Raw genomic sequence first — 11,396 nt, forward strand, 5'->3', positions numbered from 1 at the left:
GCATGGAACCGGCAATATGGAAGGTTGAGTGTTGGTGTGGAGAATGGAACCGGCAATATGGAAATGCTTGGATTTGAAGCTTGCTCAAGGAGGTTCCATGGCTGCATGGTTAATTTGAGATGGAGGAAGGCTAATTTGGTCTTTTAATATCTTGTCCGACCTTCCACTTAAGTCCTCATTCGTAAACTAATTCCAAAATTTTTTTTTTTTACCCCAAATGAAATTTGATAGCCTACCCGTATACTAATCTCGCTAAAATTCAATTATCGAAATTTTCACGTCCTAGGTGTAATTATAAAGGGTTTTAACCTAAAATCGATTTCGTCTTAATTTCTAGGTTCCCGTTGACACCTAATATTATTTACACTTAAAAATTAGCTATCGAAACTCAAAGAATTAATATTAAAGAAATAAAATAATCTACATCAAGAAATATTAATTTAACTTGGCAAAAATCAAATAATTTAATATTTTGCACAATTAAGTTATTTGTAACATAAAAATTATTTTTACATACTTATTTAAAAAAAAACAAGTAATAATAAAAGTTATTAAGAGTCTAAAATGCAAATGTAATATGTCTATATAAATATAAATATATATTTTTTTTCTTCAAGGTTCTCACAGACCCTACAAGAAAATGAGTTAAAATTTTGGGCAAGAAAATTTGGCACCAAATTGATCCCCTTGGGACATGAAAATAACATTAAACAAATCAGCATTCTAGATAGTAAAGTCCTACAAAAATGGTTAGAAGTGCAACGGTATCCAAATACCGATAATGATCAACTTGAGTTAACTAGCTATATTCATTTCATTCAGGTTGTAAAATCCATTTGAAATATGGATATAATTGTAAAAATGTACCCCCAAAAGTTGACCCTTGGTAGTTATCTAATGGTAGAACCACAAGGCCACGAAATGGTGGATTTGAATTCGATCTGCAATATATAGTAGGAATTTATCTACCATATTTCAAAATCAAAGATTCTAGGTGTACAAAGCACTATAAACTAAATAAACTAAAACAAGTTTTAAATATAATAAATAACGAGGTCATACACTTCAAGTGTACTAAATACCCACCAAAAGTTGTTATGTTGTTCAATTCAAGCATATTAGCAGGAATTACATCCATATGGTCCACAAACTAGTTGATTGCCAGCTTATTTTCATGCAACTTAAACCTTTCCAATGACAGCCTTGTCAGTGTTGGCATTCATTGTTGCAATACTTCTTGGAATCCCTGTGACGACCCCACCTCCCCCTAGGGCGTACCCCAGGGTTTAGCGGACCACCTGTCCCGCTCTCGCCGAGACTCAGTCATTCACCTCAAGGAATTGAAGATAAAATTTACAAAACAAGCGAATAACGATCCCAAACTTAAAACATAAACTTATATACATTCCTATCTCCAAAGGAATTACAAATTCAAATATACAAAGATTCCCAATTCCTCATATATCCAACCCTTGCCAAGTGCTAGGGCGAGAACCATTACAAAAGAAACTAAAGAACTAGACTAAGCTGGTCTATACAGAGCTCTCGTCCTTGCTCGCATCCCCTGTTAAGGAAAACAAAACTAATGGAATGAGCTAAAAGCTCAGTGAGGTTCCAAACACATAAACAAACAATGAGTTCAATATATTAACCATAGATAGCAAGTAATTCAAGAAACATGACAATATAAAGCAATAATAACATTCATTAAAAGGTTACGTGCTCACATGGAACCATTCATTCATTCATTCATTCATTCATTCTCCTTTCATTTCCTTATTCCTCCAATCGTTTGAAAATACATTTTGATAAGTAAAACCCTTCATTTACATTGACATTCGTTCATTCATTTCATTTCACCCCCTCCTGGACGTTGGCCAGGCTCCACCAGACTACAAGGTAATACTCGAATGTACCAAACGTTCACCCAGGGTCACAAAATCGCCTGACCGAGTCCGCTTCTGGCTCGAGTCGATCAGTAACGAAGGTGTAGACACCAAAATTTTAACTTTTTTTATTTTATTTTATGCATTTATTTATCTTATTAAGTTGATTTGGTTTTAATTTTTTGCTCATCTTATTTTTATTTCTATTAAGAAAATTGTTTTATTATTATTAATTAATTCAAAAAAAGAAAAAGAAAAAAGAAAATCATCCATCAAACACAAAAATTTTAGCTTTTATTCCTATTCGATCTTTCTTAAAATGTTATTTTTGTTTGTGTTATTTTCATTTTTATTAAAAAAAAAAGAAAAAAAAACGCGCAAGTCTGTACAGAAGCAAAAATTGCAGCTGGCTTTTTCTTCCCATTTTCATTCGTTCCTCCAAAGGATTCTCAGTACAAGTCCAACTCACTCCATTCATGAACGGGATCAAAGGGGCAAGAGCAGGCCACATAAACCCATTTTGGGGGTTTGAGATCTCAGCCTTCCATCGTAGGTTTAGGTTTGGGGTTCCTTTAAATGCTTGAAAACGCAGCTAGCAAAAGGGGGGATTCGGATGACGGCTGAAAGATAGAGAGTGATAGAGAGGTGACGACTGAAACAATCCAGAGGGATAGAACTGGAGTGACGGAAGGAAAAAGGAGGGGAACAACTAAGAGAGAGCGAGAAGGAGCTGAGGTTGAGAGGTATGAGAAGAATAAACTGAGGAAAAGAAAAGGGCAACGGATAGAGAGCTGGGAGTAGCGGCTGAGGGCTGAAGAGAAGCTACGGGCAAGAACCGAGGGTTTTAGAAACGGGAGGAAGAAGATGAGAGCTTCAAGAACGAAGGAGGAAGAAAACGTTTTTGGGTAAGAGCGAAGCAAGCCAGGGAAATCTCCGGCAGTGAGGAAAACAAGAGGAGAACAAGGGTTTCGTAAGGATCCGTTTTACAAGAATCTGGATTTGGGTTTAACTCCTAAAAGGCCTAAGGTAATCCTTCCATCCTTTATGTTCATGAGTTATGGGGTTTTCATCATAAGCTTCAAAATCTCTGCTGCTATGGCTGTCGCCGTTCGTTTTCTTTCCTTCCTTGTACTTGCTATTTCTGCATCTGGAAAAAGGGGGGGAGAAAATTCTTGGGAATGCACAGAATGAGGTTGGGCTTGATGACCGTGTTTGAACAATGGGGGATTGTATCATGGGTTGTTGTTTGAAATTATGGTTAGTACTTGTATGATAAACAAACATAACCCAGAAAGATAACATGAAGTTCCGGCAAAATCTATTTTCTGTGGTCTCCCCAATCACTGTCGCCTCCTTTTGGTTGTCGTTTGTGTAGTTTGATGTTTGATTTTCAGCAGTAAAAGGTTAAGTTGTGCATTTGGCTAGCTTGGGATCTGATTTGCATGGTTATATGTTTGACAAAGAATCCAGAAAATCGCAGAAACCTTGTCGGAAGTTTTGCATACTTAGGATGATTGAATTTCTGTGTTTTCCTCGCTTGCCATCTTCTTGTGATGGCCTAGTTCTGTACCTCATGCCTTAAGGTCCTTGCTTGTTGCATAAAATGGTCACTTCTATGTTTGCTGGAACCATTTCTTGTTCAAAGGCTATTCAGCTTGCAGTTTATGAAGTCCGTAGCTTATGAAGTTGTCGTACAGCAACCTACCCGATCCGCGCGTAATTTGTGCTTGTTAAACATTCATTTGGATTGTGACTGTGTCTTCATATTAGTGTCCCCTTTCCCTGTTTCATCATGTTAATGTCCATTTCCTCAAAACGAATGAAGAAAGGCTGCGTTCGTTCCTACCTATTTGCTGTTTGCTTTTCTTCTCACGATAGCCCAGAGAGTGGGTTTCGTCACTCTATTGCATATTCAAACTTGTGGCAATGATGATTGTAGAAGAATTGATGAAGCGTAAGCTTTGTTTAAAATCTTGCCATCTTGCTGGGTTGCAAAAAATTTGCAGAAGAATAATTTCAGCCTGCCGAAAGCTTGATTACAGAAGCTTGTTTGATTGTTCCGCAGCTGTTGCATGAAGTTTTTGCATGAAAAATGTTCCAATAATTGCATTTCAACCTCTTGGTTTTTGGTTAATGCTACAAAGGCCCAATTATACTCCAATTTCTTGCAATTAGGTCCTAGAGTAATTTCAATTTGAATCATTACTTGACCTTTTCATTACTTATGGACCTTTGAAGTTCTCAAAATATTTTAATTGGACTTGAATGATTGGTTAATGTTTGCTATTGGGCCCTTAGTAGTTTCTATTTTAGAATTTTGATTGATAATTTACCTTCTTTGTAACTATGCACTATTTGATTACATTTAAGTCGCAAATTGGGAGGGATTTGATGATTCTGTTATATTGTACTATTTAATTGGTGCCTTGACCTTGTTGTTGTTTTGAAGCTAATTCTTCCTTCATTTGATTACCATTGCAAGAGAGGCACACTCTATCTCTTATTCTTAACTTTATTTGACCCTACGTGCCCTATGTGACTTTACGTGTTTAATTGCATGCCTCTTGAATGTTTATGTATTTATTTCATTTATTTATTTATTTGCTTTATTGGCTTTGGTTTTGTATATTCGTCTTAGTTCAATTTTGATCGTTTGAAAGGCACTTGAATGCCAAATTTGTAATAGTTAGGTATTTATTTTAATTATTTATTTCATTTCCCCCTCTTAGATTGTAGTAGGCCCCCCTCAAATGTAATAGTTAGGGCTTCTTTGCTTTATTTGCCTTGCGTGATTTGCATGCTTACTTGCTATGTGTTACCGTTTTCCTAGGATTTAGCATCTAGATATGCATGTGTGACAGCCCCACCTCCCCCTAGGGCGAACCAAAGGGTTCGGCGGACCGCCTGCTCAACTCTCGCCGGGACTCAGTCGTTCACTAAACTCCTCAATTAAATTACAATATAAATCTCAAATATACATCAAATGTTCCAATTTACATATCAAAAGCGAAGCGGAAACTAATCAATTGCACGAACAACTAAAACCTTAACAGATCAACGCAATACAACTTTCCCGAATAAGACGAAGGTCCTCAGTTCTCATAAGAATACAAGTACAATCGCAGTCTCAAATATTACACAAAATCGAACTAAAACTTCAACGGTACAGGAGATAATCCGACCATTCACATGGGGCACTTTCATATCAATGCTTCCGTCGCTTCAAGTCCTGTGGAGGGGAATAAAATATTTTAGGGGTGAGCTAAAAGCTCAGCGAGTAACCAGTAAAAGCAGTCATCAATCAGTTGCTCAATAATTCATTTCAATGATGTCATGAATCAGTAATCACATATACTTTTCTTGCTCTCGTGAGCCGGTGAACTCATTGCACTTAAACACCCAACGCTCAAAATGATCATTTAACACTCACTCAGTAATAGGGAGCCCGTTGGTGCTCCAGATGAACAGTAAACAGTGGTAGAGACGTTGGTGTTCAGCACAAGACTTCCCAAGAACTCATTGAAGCCAAATCATGTTATGAATTCACATGCAAGCACGCATGATATGCAATCGAGTAAATAATGCAAGAAACGGTTCATAAATAGTTTTGGAAATAGTTTGAGGTCACTCACCTCCATGGCTCAGAAACCATCCATCATATATCATTGCCTTGCTCAAATCCAAGTCTTAGATCACAAACTCAATGCAATCAAGTCCTTTCAAAGCTCGGACAGCACTTCCACTAAATTTACTAACTTTTCCAGCCATCATGGCTTCATGATTTTTCTCATTCAAACCCAAAGGTACACACACAACAATAAGTTCATTCAATAGCCATTCAGCAAGCTCCCAGTAGTACAAGTACCATTCAAGCTAGGGAAAAGTCCGGAAATGAAAGTTAAGCTCAAAACCAGAAAAATAGTTTTTGACATCATTTTGCGGTTTTTGTACCATTGGCACTACGATTATCGGATAGAGGTACAAGATACATCGTTTTGAAGCTAATAGATAAGGCTACAATAGTACAGAAGGTCACTCAGCCAGTTTCGAGTGTAACCAGGTCAAAAATGCAATATACTACACCAGAACCGCAAAAACAGGTTCACAAATCGCATTCTGGTACAAACATCATAAATCAGGCTACCTAAGTCCAAATCCAGAAATTCTGAAGCCATCTGAAATCTAAGAAACAGGGTTACATTTCATCAGAAGACCTCAACAACCAATTCGGAAGCATTCCTAACCAAAATAACCAATTACAGAAGCAATTCTCAAATTCGGGTAGAAACAGGGCAGCAAGGGTAATTCCATCTTTTCACAAGCTACACTGCTCCGATTGACCTGAAATTTTGTAGGAACCTCTAAAATCTAATTCCCTACAACTTTCATGTTTTAACTCAAGGCCAATTCGGCCTCTAACTATGAGCTACAAAACCGGGCAGAATGTAAATCAAAGAACCCTAAGTTTCCAATTTTCTTTCCAAAACAGAAATTGCTTGCAATTTACCACTTTTTCCACCCTCTAGCTTCATTCTAGATCATTTCCAATCATCATACATAGCCACACCATAACAATCATATGAAATCAGAAAAATTCATGAACAAAAGAAAAATCCATCAATCTCACCCATAGGTCATGAAATCATCCATAAAATGACATGCTCTACCATTAGAAATCCTTAATTGATCATTATTAGCATGAGAGGGAAGATATTTAACACCTCACCTTTGCAACTCAAAAAAAAAACAAGACAACTAGAGCTTGTTCTTCACAAATGGCTCCACTCAACACCTTAAACTAGCTTAGCAACTCACTTTTGTGGAGAAATTTGGAATTTAATCGGTAGGTTTGCAAGATTCAAGCTAGAAATGAAGGAAAATTGAAGAAACTCTCTCTCTCTTTCTCTCCTCCACGGCCGTCCAAGAGCAAGGGAAAATGAAGCTCATTTTGGTCAATTTTTGGTATTTAGTAAAGTTGGTGAATAGTGGTCAAAACCAAGGTCCAATGAAAACGCGACACCTAGCATCTCTTTTGGCTTATAATTATCCTTTTGTCTCTCCACTCTCATTCATATAACAACCTCTAATTATCTCTTAGCACCTGGTAAAATAAATTCGGTATCCAAAACTTAACCTAACTGGCCGAATTTTACCGAACTTTCTGCACTAGTGGGTCCCACGTCCGATATATGTTCTTAATTTCTCAAAAACTAACTGATACTAGAAAAATCATCTAAAAACTATATTTACTCAATAAAATTATCTGGGGAATTTTCTAATAAAGAAAATGTCGAAAAGGCGGGCGAACAATACAATAAACCCTAGAAACTTAGAAAATTTTCGGGTTCTCGCACTCATTCTTTTCGGGGCGTCACAGCATGCTTATGTGTTATGTGAATTACGTGCTCACATGCCTACTTGCTTTAGCTATGCCCATTTACTTGTGTATATATGGTGAATGCAAATGTACGATATAGCCGTGACTAGTCCAATACTAGTCATGGTTACTTATTCCCGATCGCTCACAAGTCCAATGCTTGTGAGAGAGCGTTAGTAAAGGGCTAGTCCAATGCTAGACCCAATAGGGCCGTCCCTCGCTAGTACATACTTGCATGCCTTTACTACATTTTCATGCATTTTTCTTAGTATTTTTTACGTTTTTGCATGATCATTTACCCTTTTCCCACATTCAAAGTATGATCTTTAGGATTTTGCATTTCACTCTAGTCATTAGGGCCATTTGCCTGATTAGGTTAGGGAGTTACTCTTTTGGTAAGGGGGATGGACGAGTTTGGCTACACATAGCCTTAGCACGCTCATTCTTTTTCTAACCAAAAGGAAAAGCAAAAGTCACGATTTAGGGTCTCCCCGTACCCGTCTTGCTTGCATTCCTCTAGGGTACATGCATTTCATTTACTCACTATCACTTTGCACTCTCACTTCATATACTATTACTTTTTCCACATGTTCACTTCACATGACTCTTATCTTACACATTCTCACTCTACCACTAGCACTTCACATACTACCACTGAGCACACATGCACTTCACACTATCACTTTACATACCTCACCTTGCACCCCCATTTGCACACTCCCACTTACACACTATTATTTTATTATTACTTTTTTCACTTCACACAAGCTCATGTTTTCACATTGCATACATTCATTCCATTCATTTTTTCGTCATTAGCATTACTCGTGACCTCTTGGAGGGCTTATCCTTGGCTATCACAACTCATGTGATTTAGTCCGATCGAGCCTCTAAGGGATATCCGTCCCTTTCGATTCCTCATTAGGTTTAGGATTGCATTCATATTAGTTACATCCAAATGCGATACATCTTTTGGTTAGAAATTAGCAAAATCATGACTAAATCATGCAACTAGCTTAGGCTAGGTTGATAGGGTGCCTTAGACATTGTCTTTGCCTTCCCTTTCTTCAACTATGACCCCCGAACCATTTTTCTCTGGTTTATCGTAGATTTTAGAATCAATCTAAAAAGGTTTTACATTTAAATCCACAATTTTTGGGTGACTTGGTACACCTTAACTCAATACCAAATGGCGACTCCTACATTTTACCAAAACCTTTTTAGATTACTATTTTTGGCCAAAACGTCGCATTTCAAAGTCCCATGACCTTTCTCTTTCATTTTCACACACATCACCATTTTTCAAACCATACTTCACTCACTTATTATATTTTTATTTATTAAAAAACGGGGTGCGACAGAAGGACAGGGCCCAGTTCAGCCAAACGGCTTACATTCATGCGCAGCTAACATGTGACGCCCCCACTTCTCCCAAGGGCGAACCCTAGGGTATCGGCGGGACGCCTGCCTAGCTCGCGCCAGGACTCAAAACACAAAGCTAACAAAATTATATCAAACCAAAAGAGAACTATTTATAATATAGACAACTGCCAAAAATTCTATTTACATCTTCAAAAGTATCGAGTCAAACCACTTTAATACATTATAATAACAACCATCAGAAGGTAGACCCTAAGGAGGGTTCTTATACAAATCACCAAAACAAAAACAAACATCCCAGCTGTCCGACTATTACAAACAAACCTAACTATACTAGTGTATGTGTCAAAAGTTCCCGCGTCGGCCCCTGTTAAGAAAAACAAAAGAAAAGGGGTAAGCTATATGCTTAGTAAGTAAACAGGGGCAAAAGCGTAAATTTCACGTAACAACAGTTACATAGTAAGAGTAAAGCAAAAGCAGAAAAGTAACATCACATAATAAGGATACATGTGGCTCCAAAGCCAGATCGTTTGCCATGTGTGACCTCCTGCCGACACTCCGTCGACCACAAATAATGGTCCGTAGAACTTCACTTGTACTCCCACCGTACACCTTATCACCCTCTCTGGCCAGACATCTCACAAACTTGCTCGAGCGAACGAAATTGAGCTTGGTTCACAAGCTCGGGTCACAAACTTGGTCCACATAATCGGTGAACCGGATTCACAAACTTGGTGACCTCAAACCAGGTTGGACTGACTTCGACCAAGCCCTAACCGGCTCGAATAGTCCATCTAGGTCATGAGATCGGGCCCCAAACTCACAAACTTCACAAAATTTACTCAAAAGTCACCCCGAGCCACAAGCTCAAGGGGTTTAGTTCCAAAATGATTCATATACATATGCCATGTACAAATGTGTGCGTAAATTAGGGTTTAGGTCGAGTGCGATAAAGTACACCCTCGCCTAGGTACCCTTTTCATACATATCGAAACACATAAGCAACTAACACATAAGAGCGGCCTGAATACTTACACAACGAACAAAAGAGCAAAAGTACGAAATTCGTGCCGCGAGGAGTAGCTAGTAGGCCCCACCGGCTCCACCTAGCTCACCAACGTCTGAAATTGAAGATTGTGTCACAATATATCACAAACGGCTACTAACATACTTAAAACAAGCAAAACGGCAAAATCGGCACATGCAAGTGCGGAAACGGCAAAACGGGCGCACGGGCCCGCGCGGAACGGCAAACGGAAATGGCCAAACCTGCCTTCTCAAACCGTTTCGATCAAAAGTTAGGCTAGGAATGTCAGATCAAGGTACATGAGGTACCGTTGCGAAGCTAAGAGGAAGGGCTACAATTTTCATGAAGACACCTAAATCCGGATCTGAACAGAAATAGGTCAAAAGTATGGAAAATCGTTCCAGAAATTCACACTCTAGAGTAACGAACAGGGTATGTTTGCTGGACCATAACTCCCAGCTCACAAATCTAAATCAGGAAATTCTAAAGGCATTAGAAATCTGAGACATAAGGATAAAACTTTGATGTTTTGGCCAATACCTGAATCCATTCAGAAAAGAACGAAAATTGAGTGCCAAAGTACCCGTCAGAACTGTCCAGATCAAAGGCAGTTCTGACGATCAATCTTGTTTTGGTCATAACGGAAGCTACGGAACTCGGATTTCGACGCACTTTATACCGTTTCGAAGCTAAAACTAAGATCTATATTTCTTATGAAGGAGTTGACACCCAGATCGTACGGGATCAAAACGAAAAAATGCACGGTCAGAAGCTGAAATTCAAAACGTACACAATTTCAGGGTACAAAACAGGTGCGAGTGTTTTGGTTATAACTCGAGCTACACAGATCCGTTTGACCGGAAATTCTGCAGATATATTCAGGACTTAAGAGGCTACAATGTTGAAGAAGGCTACTCAGTCCAGTTTCGAGGGTAACTAGGTCAAAAATGCAAAATACTACACCAGAATCACAGAACGCATTCTAGCGGAAACATCATAAATCAGGCTATCCAAGTCCGAATCCAGAAATTCCAAAACCAGCTGAAAGCTAAGAAACAGGGTTAAATTTCATCAGAAGGCCTCAACAACCAATTCGGAAGCATTCCTAACCAAAACAATCAATTACAGGCGCAATTCTTACATTCGGATCAAACCAGGACAGCAAGGGTAATTTCGACTTTTCTCATCCTACACTACTCCGATTGACCTGAAATTTTGAAGGTACCTCTAAAATGTCATTCCCTACAACTTTCATGTTTTAAGCCAAGGCCAATTAGGCCTCTAACTAGGATCTACAAAACCGGGCAGAATGTTCTTCATAAAAACCCTAACTTGTCAATTTATCTTCCAAACCAGAAATTTACTGCAATTAACTACCATTCACACCAACTAGCTTCATTCTCAATCATTTCCAACCATCATACATGACCACATAATATTAATCATATGCAAATAGAAAAATCCCAAATAAATAGAAAACTTCATCAATCTTAACTAAATTCAAGAAATAAGCCACCAAATCACACTTATAACAACCACAAGTCATTAATTAAATATCATTAGATAGAAGAGAGGGTTTCCATAGTCACTCACCTTATCAACACAAGAAAAGAGACCACTTAGCACCTTAAGCTTCCAAACAACTTCACTAGGCACCTCACAACTACTAAGAGAAGGATTTTTATGGAGAGTTTTCGAATTTAATCGGTTGAAATCGAAGATTGAG

The sequence above is a fragment of the Coffea eugenioides genome, chromosome 1 (assembly GCF_003713205.1).
Source record: "Coffea eugenioides isolate CCC68of chromosome 1, Ceug_1.0, whole genome shotgun sequence".
NCBI lineage: Eukaryota > Viridiplantae > Streptophyta > Magnoliopsida > Gentianales > Rubiaceae > Coffea > Coffea eugenioides.